Genomic DNA, 15,770 nt, shown 5'->3' with positions numbered 1-15,770 from the left:
AAAGCCCATAATTCATTGTTTACATTTTTGTTTACAGAGTCAATTATGTTTTAACAATATTAAAATAATTTATAAAACTGGCACCCATGTATTTATTATTTCTGGTGCTCTTCATTTCTTTGTGTAGCTTCAGATTTCCCTGTAGTGTAACTTTTTTCTTCTTGAAGAACATCCTTTAACATGTCATGTAATGTAGGTCTGCTGGTAATGAATTATTTTACTTTTTGTATGCCTACAAATCTCTTTTTTGTGGTTGTTTTTAACAGATCTATTAATATATAATTCACATGCCTTTATGGATTTGCCAATTTAAAATATAAAACTGAATTAATATTAGAACATTTTTATTATCCATGAAGGGAAATTCATACCTATAAGCCATGGTTTTCCATTTCCCCCCAATTACCCCAGGCTTGGCAACCACTAACTTATTTTCTTTATAGAGTTGCTTATTCTGTACATTTCATATAAATGAAATCATACGTGCTTTCTATATCTGGCTTCTTTCATATAACAAAATAATATTAAGGTTCATCCATGTTTATCATGTATGAGCAATTCATTATTTTATGGCTGTAAGATATTCCATTGTATGAACCTACTACATTTTGTTGACCCAGTCATTAGTTGATGGTCGTTTGGGTTTTAACAATTTTTTGTTATTATGAATAATTCCACTATGAACATCCATGTATAAGTGTTTGTGTAGATATATGTTTTCATTTCTCTTTGGTATATACTTAGGAGTGGAATTACTGGATCATATGGCATCTCTATGTTTAACATTATGAGAAATTGCAAAACCATATTCCAAAGCAGCTGTACCTACATTCTCACCAGCACGTGGAAGTTCCAATTTCTCCACATCTTCACCAACACTTGTTACTGTTTTTAAAGTATAGCCATCCTAAGGGCTGTGAAGAAGTATCATATCCGTTAGTGGTTCTGATTTGCATTTCCCTAATAACTAATGATGTGGAGCATCTTTTAATTCACTAATAATTAATTAAATTGAAGTATAGTTGATTTACAATGCTAGTTTCTGATGTAGAGCAAAGTAATTCAGATATATATGTGTGTGTGTGTTTATATATATATAGTGTATATATATATATATATATATACATACATACATATATATCACAACTTAGGTTGCTCCCATGTCTTGTCTATTGTAAATAATGCTGCTATATACATTGTTGTGCATGTATCTTTTTGGATTAGAGTTTTCTTCTTTTCTGGATATATGCCCAGCAGTGGGATTGCTGGACCATATGGTAACTTTCTTTATAGTTTTTTAAGGAACTTCCATACTGTTCTCCATAGTGGCTGCACCAACTTACATTCTCACCAACAATGAAGGGGGTTCCCTTTTCTCCACACCCTCTCCATCATTTATTATTTGTAAGCTTTTTGATGATGGCTGTTCTGACCAATGTGAGGTGATACCTCATTGTAGTTTTGATTTGTGCTTCCCTAATAATTAGTGATGTAGAACATCTTTTTATGTGCTAGTTGGCCATCTGTATGTCTACTTTGGAAAACTGTCTATTTAAATCTTCTGCCCATTTTTTGACTGGATTGTTTGTTTCTTTGATATTGAGCTGTATGTATATTTTGGAAATTAAGCCCTTGTCAGTTGCATCATTTGCAAATATTTTCTCCCATTCGGCATGTTGTCTTTTCATTTTGTTTATGGTTTCCTTTGCTGTGCAAAAGCTTATACATTTTATTAGGTCCCATTTGTTTATTTTTTGCTTTTATTTCTTTTACCTTGCAAGACTGACCTAAGAAAATATTTGCTATGATTTATGTCAGCGAATTTTTTTGTCTATGTTCTCTTCTTGTAGTTTTATGGTGTCATGTCTTATGTTTAAGTCTTTAAGCAATTTTGAATTTATTTTTGTGCATGGTGTTAGGGAGTATTCAAACCTCATTGATTTACATGTAGCTGTCCAGCTTTCCCAACACCACTTGCTGAAAAGACCGTCTTTTCTCCATTGAATATTCTTGGCTCTTTTATCATAGATTCATTTACCATAGGTGTGTGGGTTTATTTCTGGGCTCTCTATTCTGTTCCATTGATCCCTATGTCTGTTTTAGTGTTGAGCATCTTTTTTCTTGCACTTATTGGCCATTGCGTACCATCTTTTGAAACATGGCTATTCAATTCCCTTGCTCATTTTAAAAACTGAGTTGTCTTCATTATTGAAAGCTGTTTTCACTGTGTTTGGGCTGATGGATTTTTGAAAGCTGTTTTCGCTGTTTGGGCTGATGGAGTATTTTCTTTCACTACTATTTTTTTTCCAGTACTATTATTCTTTCAGATGTGTTTCCTGTCTGCTAGCTTGTATTGTTTCATAAGAAATCTGCTATCATATTTATATATGTTTCTCTGTGTGTAAAGTATCTTTTTTTCTCTGGCTGCCTTGGGACATATATTTTTATTGCTAGCATTTTAAGCAATTTGATTATGATATGCATTGTTACTGTTTTCTTCGTGTTCCTTGTATTTGGGAATTATCAGTTTTTAGATCTGTGATTGATGTTTCCATCAACTTTAGGAAACTTTCAGTCATTATTTCTTCAAATATTTTTCTACCCACTTTTCAAGTTTTCCTGAATTACAGGTATACTAGGCCACATGAAGTTGTTTCAGAACTCAGTGACTCTTTGTTCATTTTTAAAAACTTTTTATTTTGGAACAAATTTAGGTTCATGGGAAATTACAAAGATAATACAAAAAATTCTTGTGTACCCTTCATCCAATTGTCCCAATGGTTCCATCTTAAGTAACTGTAGTACAATATCAAAACAAGAGAATTAAAAGTGTACAATGTGTGCATAGTTTTAGTCCACTTTATCACATGTATAGGTGTGTGGAACCACCACTGTAGTCAAGATATATCATCTCAGAATGCTCCTTCATGCTAAGTGTTTATAGTTATATCCATTCCATATGCCCTACCATATGATAAAATGAAATTATATAGTATATGACCTTTTGGGATTGGCTTTTTTTTTCACTCAGCATGATACAATGTGTTTGTGTTTACTCATTCACACACTGGAGGACACTTGTGTTGTTTCCAGTGGTTACCTATCATGAATAAAGCTGCTGTGAACATTTGTGTGTAGATTTTTTGTGTGAACATATGTTTTATTTCTCTGGGATAAATGCCCAGGAATGCATTTGCAGTGTGGTATGGTAAGTGCATGTTTAGTTTTATAGGAAACTGCCAAACTATTTTCCAGAGTGATACTGATACTCTATTATTATTATTATTTTATTTTTATTTTTTTGCAGTACGCAGGCTTTTCATTGTGCAGCCTCTCCCGCTGCGGAGCACAGGCTCCAGACGCACAGGCTCAGTGACCATGGCTCATGGGCGCAGCCACTCCGCGGCATGTGGGATCTTCCCAGACCAGGGCATGAACCCATGTCCCCTGCACTGGCAGGTGGACTCTCAACCACTGCGCCACCAGGGAAGCCCCTCTGTTTATTTTTTAAGTCTTTCTTTCTGTATTTCATTTTGGGTAGTTTCTATAGTTATACCTTCAAAGTAAGTAATTTTTTATTTTGCAATGTCTAATGTTCTGTTAATCCTATCCAATGTATTTTTCATTCCAAGTACTGTAGTTTTTCTTTTCAGATGTTAGATTTGACTTGTTTTTGTATATTCTATGTTTCTACTTACATATTTTAACATTTAGAGTACAGTTATAATAACTATTTTAAATATCTTGTCTGTTATTTCTGACATCTGTCTCAGTTCTGGGCCTGTTTTGATACACTGATTGTTTTCTGCATTATGGGTCATATTTTTTCTTTGCATGCCTAATATTTTTTTATTGGATGCAAACATTCTAAATTTTATCTTCTTGGGGCTCAAATTTTTGTATTTTTATAAGTACTCTTGAGCTTTGTTCAAGGATACAGTTAAATATTTGGAAACTTTTTGGGTATTCATTTTTAAATATTTTTTTAGGTGGCACCAGAGCCAAGTTTGGTCTAGTGTTGTTTCCCACTACATAGGTGAGACCCTTCTAAATTCTCTATGCCATGTCTTAAGAATAATGAATTTCCAGTCTAGCTTGTTGGAACAGGTTCTTTCACTAGCTCTGATTATTATTTTCTCTAATCTTTTCAGGTGGTCCTCTCCTTATCTTCAGATAGTTTACTTACATGGATACAGTAATTAGTACTCTTCTGAATACTTGAGGAAGACCCCTTAAGTCTGATTACTCTATCTATGAACCTCTCTCTTCTCCAGCGCTCTGCTCTGTGAACCCTGGCTACTTTGGAGTTTCACACTCTCAACTTTGTCTCTTCAACTCATCACATCTGCTGGACTCTCCCTGGGTTCCCGCTTCCTGTGCTGTGGCCTTGAAACGCTCTCAGTGCAGTAAGCTGAGGCATTTATTGGGCTCACTTCATTTTTTTCAGCATCTCTTAGAAATCAGTCCTTCCTTGCCTGATGCTCAGTGAATTGAAAGCTGATGTTTGTATCTATCTATATCTATATCTATGTTTATGTCTATATCTTATGGTCTTTATTTTTGTCATTTCTGGTGGGAGAATAAAACTGGTCCCTGTTACTCCATGTTGGCCAGAAGCCACGCTAACCACTATAGAAGCACGGTGGACAGAATTAGCTTGGTTCCTTCAGCCCCTTACTTGGGCCAGATATTTTGCATACCAGGTCAACAGCCACAAATTCACTTACTTCAGGACAAGGCTATTAAGGCAATAATTTATTATTTCAGCTGTATTCAATGGCATGATTGGTGCTTTTAGAGCCCAAACTCTATTATTAAGCTGCTGTGTGTCTTGTGGAACTGAGAAAAATTGCCACAAAATGACCTCTCTTTGTTCTAATTCTGCTTTGGATCCTGTTTGACTTCATTTGATGTTGTGTTTTTCAAAGTTTCATTGTGCTCATTTCTTCTCCATTGTATGATCTCTGGTTTTCTGTTAAATACATTTTTTCTCTTGTGACCACTGAAGCAAAACACATTCAGTTGATTATTTTACTAATATCCATCACTCTGTACAACGATTCCCCCTGCCAACTTTTAGACCTTCTTATGATTTGAATGAGGAGTTTGGTAGTACTAAATTTGGTTGTCAGGAAATTCTAAAAGTCTTGTTGAATTGACTTTTCAAAAAAACCTTATTTTGAATTAATTATAGATTCACAGAAGGTTGCAAATAAATGTATAGGGAAGTCTTATGCACCCCTTACCACCTCATACCAACATCTCACAGAACTACCGTATAATATAAAAACCAAGAAGTTGACTTTGGTACATTGATTTTGCTTTTCATACATACACTTGTGCATGTGTGTGTAAGTATGTGTGTAGCTCTATGTGACTTTGTTACATTGGTAGCTTTGTTTTACCACCACCACAGTAAATACATGATTTTAATTTTTATTATTATGACTTTTCCTATTTTGATAGTTCAGCAGCATTACAACTCTTACTAGTCCTGTGTTACACAACACTATCCCTTAAGTATAAAACTCATTTACACAGGATAATTAGTTGTTAGACCCAGAAGTTGAAGCAAAGGTATGACTTGTTATTGAAAAGAATAATTTTTAAAGCTCTTTCATCTCTTCTTTCTAAAAAATAAATTTATTTATTTATTTTTGGCTGCATTGGATCTTTGTTGCTGCGTGCAGGCTTTATCTAGTTGTGGCGAGTGAGGGCTACTCTTCCTTGTGGTGGACGAGCTTCTCATTGTGGTGGTTTCTCTTGTTATGAAGCATGGGCTGTAGGCACGTGGGCTTCAGTACTTGTGGCACGTTGGCTAAGTAGTCGTGGCTTGCAGGCTTAGTTGTTCTGCTGCAGGTGGGATCTTCCCAGACCAGGGCTCGAACCCATGACCTCTGCATTGGCAAGCAGATTCTTAACCACTGGGCCACCAGGAAAGTCCCTGTTTCATCTCCTGCATTAAGACCTTTAAATTTTTTAAGAGGAAATTATTTCCTATATGGATTTGGAGAAACACAATATTAACTGAATGAAGATTTATGATTAGTGAGATTTGACAGTAATTTATTCTCAATGAATGGAGCACTTGTTGCATACTGGCTAACATTTGTGAATATGCAATTTAAACTCTAGTTCAGTCTTGTCCATTTAAAAATACTATACCTTTTAAGTCTCTTTTAGTCTACATGTTTCCACTCCATCCCATTCTTTTCCTTACAATTTATCTTTTGAAGATCTTGGACTATTTGACCTGTAGAGTTTCCTACAGTCTGGTGGAGGAAATATATAGGATATACTACAGTAAATTGTAGAATGCTTAGCAGCATTCCTGGCCTCTACCTGTAGATGCCAGTAGCATCTCAGTCTATAGGCATTGCCAAATGTCCACTGGAGGCAAAATTAACACTGGTTAAGATTCACTTATCTAGATTCCAACAGAAAATTTAATTATCTTAATAGTCCAATAATTCTAAAAGAATACAATGCCTCTTGGCCTTGATCAATCTGGGTTTATGTTTTCATTTATGTGATGTTCTGTGATGTTATTTTAAGATCTAGCTTGAAATTTCTTTTCATTTCGGGAAAGAGTTCTTCAATTAAAGTATTTAGAATTTATTATTTTCTTTGGGAATATCTTCTTAAAGAATTATTATTACCTGTATATTTGTTCTTCTTTGTCTATAATTACAATTTATAACCTTCTATTGCCTTCTATTTATCTCTTTCCACATCTTTATTATTTGCAAAATTTTCCTCATTTTTGCCTTCTATTTCTTTTAAAGTACAATCTACATTCTTTACTCAATATTGTGTTCCTTCTAGTTCAATCTCTTATTCTGAAATACTTTTTTCTTTTTAATCCAATACTTCACTGAATTCTGTAACTTAATTTCTCTGATTATATAATCTTAATTTACATTGCTTTATTGTTTTCAACATTTTGTATCATGTTCTTTTTAAAATTTATTTATTTATCTATTCATTTTTGGCTGCATTGGGTCTTAGTTGCCACAGGCAGGATCCTTATGGTGTGCGGGCTCTTCATTGTGGTGCATAGGCTTCTCTCTAGCTGTGGCATGCGGGCTCCAGAGTGCACAGGCTAAGTAGTTGGGACACATGAGCTTTCTAGTGACACATGGACTCCAGAGCACATGGCCTCTGCATTTATATCACGCAGGCTTAATTGCCCCGTAGCATGTGGGATCTTAGTTCCCCGACCAGGGAGCGAACCTACTTTCCCTGCATTGGAAGGTGGATTCTTAACCACTGGGCCACCAGGAAAGTCCCTATATCAAGTTATTAATGTTGTTTTCCTCCTTTGGAAATAGGAGGTTACAATTTGATTTGTTCTATCAACATGAGTTTCTGGCATACTTTTACAGTCTGTAGCAATGTATTCAGCTCTTTTTTCTTAGAGCAACTTTGTGTGAATTATTTTTTCATCATTCTTGGAGTATAATTGCTTTAAAATGGTGCATTAGTTTCTGCTTTATAACAAAGTGAATCAGTTATACATATACATATGTTCCCATATATCTTCCCTCTTCTGTCTCCCTCCCTCCCACCCTCCCTATCCCACCTCTCTAGGTGGTCACAAAGCACCAAGCTGATCTCCCTGTGCTATGTGGCTGCTCCCCACAAGCTATCTATTTTACGTTTGGTAGTGTATATATGTCCATGCCACTATCTCACTTTGTCGAAGCTTACCCTTCCCCCTGTCCATATCCACAAGTCCATTCTCTAGTAGATCTGTGTCTTTATTCCTGACTTAGCCCTAGGTTCTTCATGACATTTTTGTTTCTTAAATTCCATATATATGTGTTAGCATACGGTATTTGTCTTTCTCTTTCTGACTTACTTCACTCTGTATGACAGACTCTAGGTCTATCCACCTCATTACAAATAGCTCAATTTCGTTTCTTTTTATGGCTGAGTAATATTCCATTGTATATATGTGCCACATCTTCTTTATCCATTCATCCGATGATGGACACTTAAGTTGTTTCCATCTCTGGGCTATTGTAAATAGAGCTGCAATGAACATTTTGGTACATGACTCTTTTTGAATTATGGTTCTCTCAGGGTATATGCCCAGTAGTGGGATTGCTGGGTCATACGGTAGTTCTACTTGGAGTATTTTAAGGAACCTCCATACTGTTCTCCATAGTGGCAGTACCAAATCACATCCCTACCAGCAGTGCAAGAGTGCTCCCTTTTCTCCATGCCCTCTCCAGCAGTTATTGTTTCTAGATTTTTTGATGATGGCCATTCTGACTGGTGTGAGATGATATCTCCTTGTAGTTTTCATTTGCATTTCTCTAATGATTAATGATGTTGAGCATTCTTTCATGAGTTTGTTGGCAATCTGTATATCTTCTTTGGAGAAATGTCTATTTAGGTCTTCTGCCCATTTTTGGATTGGGTTATTTGTTTCTTTGTTATTGTGCTGCATGAGCTGCTTTTAAATATTGGAAATTAATCCTTTGTCAGTTGCTTCATTTGCAAATATATTCTCCCATTCTGAGGGCTGTCTTTTGGTCTTGTTTATGGTTTCCTTTGTTGTGCAAAAGCTTTTAAGTTTCATTAGGTCCCATTTGTTTATTTTTGTTTTTATTTCCATACCTGTAGGAGGTAGGTCAAAAAGGATCTTGCTGTGATTTATGCCATGGAGTGTTCTGCCTATGTTTTCCTCTAAGAGTTTGATAGTTTCTGTCCTTACATTTAGGTCTTTAATCCATTTTGAGCTTATTTTTGTGTATGGTGTAAGGGAATGATCTAATCTCATACATTTACATGTACCTGTCCTCTTTTCCCAGCACCACTTATTGTAGAGGCTGTCCCTTCTCCACTGTACATTCCTGCCCCCTTTTTCAAAGATAAGGTGACCATATATGTGTGGGTTTATCTTTGGGCTTTCTATCCTGTTCCGTTGATCTATCATTCTGTTTTAGAGCCAGTACCATACTGTCTTGATTACTGTAGCTTTGTAGTATAGTCTGAAGTCAGGGAGCCTGATTCCTCCAGCTCCATTTTATATTCTCAAGATTGCTTTGGCTATTTGGGGTCTTTTGTGTTTCCATACAAATTGTGAAATTGTTTGTTTTAATTCTGTGAAAATTGTCGCTGGTAGTTTGATAGGGATTGCACTGAATCTGTAGATTGCTTTGGATAGTAGAATCATTTTCAAAATGTTGATTCTTCCAATCCAAGAACATGGTATATCTCTCCAACTATTTCTATCATCTTTAATTTCTTTCATCAGTGTCTTATAATTTTCTGCATACAGGTCTTTTGTCTCCTTAGGTAGGTTTATTCCTAGATATTTTATTCTTTTTGTTGCAATGGTAAATGGGACAAAGGTGTATATCATCATTAGTGTATAGGAATGCCAGTGATTTCTGTGCATTAATTTTGTATCCTGCAACTTTACCACATTCATTGATTAGTTCTAGTAGTTTTCTGGTAGCATCTTTAGGATTCTCTAAGTATAGTATCATGTCATCTGCAAACTGTGACAGCTTTACTTCTTTTTGGATATGGATTCCTTTTATTTCCTTTTCTTCTCTGATTGCTGTGGCTAAAACTTCCAAAACTATGTTGAATAAGAGTGGTGAGAGTGGGCAACCTTGTCTTGTTCCTGAACTTAGTGGAAATGCTTTCAGTTTTTCACCATTGAGGATGATGTTGGCTGTTGGCTTGTCATATATGGCCTTTATTATGTTGAGGAAAGTTCCCTCTATGCCTACTTTCTGCAAGGTTGTTATCATAAATCGGTGTTGAATTTTGTCAAAAGCTTTTTCTGCATCTATTGAGATGACCAAATGGTTTTTCTCCTTCAATTTATTAATATGGTTTATCACGTTGATAGATTTGCGTATATTGAAGAATCCTTGCATTCCTGGAATAAACCCCACTTGATCATGGTGTATGATCCTTTTAATGTGCTGTTGGATTCTGTTTGCTAGTATTTTGTTGAGGATCTTTGCATCTATGTTCATCAGTGATATTGGCCTGTAGTTTTCTTTCTTTGTGACATCCTTGTCTGGTTTTGGTATCAAGGTGATGGTGGCCTTGTAGAAGGAATTTGGGAGTGTTCTTCTGTCTGCTATATTTTGGAAGAGTTTGAGAAGGATAAGTGTTAGCTCTTCTCTAAATGTTTGATAGAATCTGCCTGTGAAGCCATCTGGTCCTGGGCTTTTGTTTGTTGGAAGATTTTTAATCACAGTTGCAATTTCAGTGCTTGTGTTTGCTCTGGTCATATTTTCTATCTATTCCTGATTCAGTCTTGGCAGGTTGTGCATTTCTAAGAGTTTGTCCATTTCTTCCAGTTGTCCATTTTATTGGCATTGAGTTGCTTGTCGTAATCTCTCATGATGCTTTCAATTTCTGCAGTGTCAGTTGTTACTTCTCCTTTTCATTTCTAATTCTATTGATTTGGGTCTTCTCCCTTTTTCTCTTGATGAGTCTGACTAATGGTTTATTGATTTTGTTTATCTTCTCAAAGAACTAGCTTTTAATTTCATTGATCTTTGCCATCCTTTCCTGCATTTCTTTTTCATTTATTTCTGATCTGATCTTTATGATTAATTTCCTGTTGCTAACTTTGGTGTTTTTTTGTTCTTCTTTCAGTAATTGCTTTCGGTGCAAGGTTAGGTTGTTTATTCGAGATGTTTCCTGTTTCATAAGGTGAGATTTTATAGCTGTAAACTTGCTTTTACAACTGCTTTTGCTGCATCCCGTAGGATTTGGGTTGTCGTGTCTCCATTGTCATTTGTTTCTAGGTATTTTTTATATTTCCTGTTTGATTTCTTCAGTGACCACTTCGTTATTAAGTAGTGTATTGTTTAGCCTCCACGTATTTGTATTTTTTAACATATATTTTCCTGTAATTGATATTTATTCTCATAACATTGTTGTTGGAAAAGATACTTGATACAATTTCAATTTTCTTAAATTTACCAAGGCTTGATTTGTGACCCAAGATATGATCTATTTGTTTAATGTATCATTTAAAGCTTGTGTTTCCTTATTTATTTTTATTTTGGATGATCTGTCCATTGGAGAAAGTGGGGTGTTAAAATCACCTACTATGAGTGTGTTACTGTCGATTTCCTCTTTGATGGCTGTTATTATTTGCCTTATGTATTGAGCTGTTCCTATGTTGGGTGCATAAATATTTACAATTGTTATATCCTCTTCTTGGATTGATCCCTTGTTCGTTATGTAGTGTCCTTCTTTGTCTCTTCTAATAGTCTTTATTTTAAAGTCTATTTTATCTGATATGAGAATTGCTACCCTTGCTTTCTTTTGGTTTCCATTTCCATGGAATATCTTTTTCCATCCCCTTACTTTCAGTCTGTATGTGTCTCTAGGTCTGAAGTGGGTCTCTTGTAGACAGCATATATAAGGGTCTTGTTTTTGTATCAATTCAGCCAATCTGTTTCTTTTGGTGGGAGCCTTTAGTCCTTTTACATTTAAGGTAATTATCGATATGTATGTTCCTATTCCCATTTTCTAAATTGTTTTTGGTTCATTACTGTAGGACTTTTCCTTCTCTTGTGTTTCTTGCCTATAGAAGTTCCTTTAGCATTTGTTGTAAAGCTGGTGTGGTGGTGCTGAACTTTCTCAGCTTTTGCTTGTCTGTAAATGTTTTAATTTCTCCATCAAATCTGAATGAGATCCTTGCTGGGTAGAGCAATCTTGGTTTCAGGTTGTTCTCATTCATCACTTTAAATATGTCCTGCCAGTTCCTTCTGGCTTGCAGAGTTTCTGCTTAAAGATCAGCTGTTATCCTTATGGGGATTCCCTTGTGTGTTATTTGTTGTTTTTCCCTTGCTGATTTTAATATGCTTTCTTTGTATTTAATTTTTGACAGTTCGATTAATATGTGTCTTGGCATATTACGCCTTGGGTTTATGCTGTATGGGACTCTCCATGTTTCCTGGACTTGATTAACTATTTCCTATCCCATATTAGGGAAGTTTTCATCTATAATCTCTTCAAATATTTTCTCAGTCCCTTTCTTTTTCTCTTCTTCATTTTGGGACCAGTATAATTCGAATGTTGGTGTGTTTAATGTTTGCCTAGAGGTCTCTGAGACTGTCCTCAGTTCTTTTCATTCTTTTTTCTTTATTCTGCTCTGCAGTAGTTATTTCCACTATTTTATCTTCCAGGTCACGTATCCGTTCTTCTGGCTCATTTATTCTTCTATTGATCCCACCTAAAGTATTTTTCATTTCATTTATTGTGTTGTTCATCATTGTTTGTTTCATCTTTCGTTCTTCTACTTCCTTGTTATATTTTTCTTACATTTTTTCTATTCTATTTCCATGATTTTGAACCATTTTTACAATCCTTATTCTGAATTCTTTTTCAGGTAGACTGCCTAGTTCCTCTTCATTTGTTAGGTCTTTTGGGTTTTTATCTTGCTGCATCATCTGCGGTGTGTTTTTCTGTCTTCTCATTTTGCTTATCTTACTCTGTTTGGGGTCTCCTTTTTGCAGGATGCAGTTTTGTACTTCCCGTTGTTTTTGTGGCTGTCCCCAGTGGCTAAGATTTGTTCAGTGAATTGTGTAGGCTTCCTGGTGGAGGGGACTAGTGCTTTTGTTCTGGTGGATGAGGCTGGATCTTGTCTCTCTAGTGGGAAGGTCCACATCAGATGGTGTGTTTTGGGGTGTCTGTGGACTTATTATGATTTTAAGCAGCCTCTCTGCTAATGGGTGGGGTTTTGTTCCTGTTTTGCTAGGTTTTTGGCATACGATGTCCAGCAATGTAGCTTGCTGGTCGTTGAGTGAAGCTGGATGCTGGCATTGAGATGGAGATCTCTGGGAGATTTTTGCCATTTGATATTATGTGGAACTGGGAGGTCTCTTGTTGACCAGTATCCTGAAGTTGGCTGTCCCACCTCACAGGCACAACACTGACTCCTGGCTACAGCACCAAAAGCCTTTCATCCACACGGCTCAGAATAAAAGGGAGAAAAATTAGAGAGAAAGAATTAGTAGAAGTAGGAAGAAAGAAAGAAAGAAAGGAAGGAAGAAAGAAAGAAAGAAAAAAGAAAGAAAGAAAGAAAGAAGGGAAGGAAGGAAGAAAGAATGAAATAAGAAAAGAAAGAAAGAAGGAAAGAAAGAAAGGAAGGAGGGTGTTACACACTCACGAAAAAGAATAGGGGAAAAAATCATAAATCTTACTCTCAAAGTCCACCTCCTCAATTTGCGATGATTCTTTGTCTAAAGAAGGGAAAGAAGGAAAGAAAGAAAGAAAGAAAGAAAGAAAGAAAGAAAGAAAGAAAGAAAGAAAGAAAGAGAGAAAGAAAGAAGGAAAGAAGGAAAGAAGGAAAGAAGGAAAGAAAGAAAGAAGATAAAGTAACATAAAAGTAAGTTATTAAAATTAATTATTAAGAAAAAAATTTTAAAAAAACGGACAGATAGAACCCTAGGACAAATGGTGGAAGCAAAGCTATACAGACAAAATCTCACACAGAAGCATATGCATACATACTCACAAAAAGAGGAAAAGGGGAAAAAATCATAAATCTTGCTCTCAAAGTCCACCTCCTCAATTTGGGATGATTCGTTGTCTATTCATGTATTCCACAGACGCAGGGTACATCAAGTTGATTGGGGATCTTTAATCCGCTGCTTCTGAGGCTGCTGGGAGGGATTTCCTTTTCTCTTCTTTGTTCTCACAGCTCCAGGGGCTCAGCTTTGGATTTGGTCCCACCTCTGCGTGTAGGTCACCGGAGGGTGTCTGTTCTTCGCTCAGAGAGGACAGGGTTAAAGGAACAGCTGCTTTGGGGACTCTGGCTCACTCAGGCCAGGGAGAGGGAGTGGGATGGAGCACGGGGTGAGCCTGCGGCGGCACAGTCCAGCATGACATTGCACCAGTCTGAGGTGCACCATGCATTCTCCTGGGGAAGCTGTCCCTGGATCCCAGGACCCTGGCAGTGGCCGGCTGCACAGGCTCCCCAGAAGGGGTGTGTGGATAGTGACCTGTGCTCACACACAGGCTTCTGGTTGGCAGCAGCAGCAGCCTGAGCACCTCATGCCCGTCTCTGGGTTCTGCACTGTTAGCCGCGGATTGCCCCCTTCTCTGGACCTCCTTTAAGCAGCACTCTTAATACCCTCTCCTCACACACCAGGAATCAAAGAGGGAAGAAAAAGTCTCTTGCCTCTTCAGTAGGTCCAGACTTTCCCCCGGACTCCCTCCTGGCTAGCCGTGGTGCACTAACCCCTTCAGGCTGTGTTCATGCCGCCAACCCCAGTCCTCTCCCTGCGCTCCGACCAAAGCCCGAGCCTCAGCTTGCAGCCCTGCCTGCCCCGGCGGGTGAGCAAACAAGCCTCTCGGGATGGTGAGTGCCAGTCGGCACCGATCCTCTGTGCGGGAATCTCCCCACTTTGCCTTCTGCACCCCTGTTGCTGCACTCTCCTCTGCAGCTCCGAAGCTCCCCCCCTCCACAACACGCAGTCTCCGCCCGTGAAGGGGCTTCCTAGTGTATGGAAACCTTTCCTCCTTCACAGCTCCCTCCCACTGGTGCAGGTCCCATCCCTCTTCTTTTGTCTCTGTTTTCTCGATTTTTCTTTTGCCCTACCTAGGTACGTGGGGATTTTCTTCCCTTTTGGGAGGTCTGAGGTCTCTGCTAGCGTTCAGTAGGTGTTCTGTAGGAGTTGTTCCACGTGTAGATGTATTTCTGGTGGTCTGTGGGGAGGAAGGTGATCTCCGCGTCTTACTCTTCTGCCATCTTCCCCTCGTCCTCTTCTCTAAATGTTTGATAGAATTCGCCTGTGGAGCCATCTGTTCCTGGGCTTTCGTTTGTTGGAAGATTTTTAATCACAGTTTCAACTTCAGTGCTTGTGATTAGTCTGTTCATTTTTCTATTTTTTCCTGATTCAATCTTGGCAGGTTGTGCATTTCTAAGAATTTGTCCATTTCTTCCAGGTTGTCCATTTTATTGGCATAGAGTTGCTTGTAGTAATCTCTCATGATGTGTTCAATTTCTGCAGTGTCAGTTGTTACTTCTCCTTTTTCATTTCTATTTCTATTGACTTGAGTCTTCTCCCTTTTTTTCTTGATGAATCTGGCTAATGGTTTATCAATTTTGTTTATCTTCTCAAAGAATCAGCTTTTTTCTTCTCAAAGAACCAGCTTTTAGTTTTATTGATCTTTGCTATCATTTCCTTCATTTCTTTTTCATTTATTTCTGATCTGATTTTTATGATTTGTTTCCTTCTGCTGACTCTGGGTTTTTTTTGTTCTTCTTTCTTTAGTTGCTATAAGTGCAAAGTTAGGCTGTTTATTCGAGATGTTTCCTGTTTGTTAAGGTAGGATTTTATTGCTCTAAACTTCCCTCTTAGAACTGCTATTTTTGCATCCCATAGGTTTTGGGTCTTCGTGTCTCCATTGTCATTTGTTTCTAGGTATTTTTGATTTCTTCAGTGATCACTTCGTTATTAAATAGTGTGTTGTTTAGCCTTCATGTGTTTGTACTTTTTTACAGATCTTTTCCTGTAATTGATATCTAGTATCATAGTGTTGTGGTCAGAAAAGATACTTGATACAATTTCCGTTTTCTTAAATTTACCAAGGCTTCCTTTGTGACCAAAGATATGATCTATCCTGGAGAATGTTCCATGAGCATTTGAGGAAAATGTGTATTCTGTTGTTTTTGGATGGAATGTCCTATAAATATCAATTAAGTCCATCTTGTTTAAGGTATCACTTAACGCCTGTGTTTCCTTGTTTATTTTCATTTTGGATGATCTGTCTAT

Source organism: Neophocaena asiaeorientalis, unplaced genomic scaffold (assembly GCF_003031525.2).
Source record: "Neophocaena asiaeorientalis asiaeorientalis breed wild unplaced genomic scaffold, Neophocaena_asiaeorientalis_V1.1 scaffold343, whole genome shotgun sequence".
In the NCBI taxonomy this organism is placed as follows: Eukaryota; Metazoa; Chordata; class Mammalia; order Artiodactyla; family Phocoenidae; genus Neophocaena; species Neophocaena asiaeorientalis.
The sequence above is the reverse complement of the archived record's forward strand: the minus strand, read 5'-3'. Positions refer to the sequence as shown.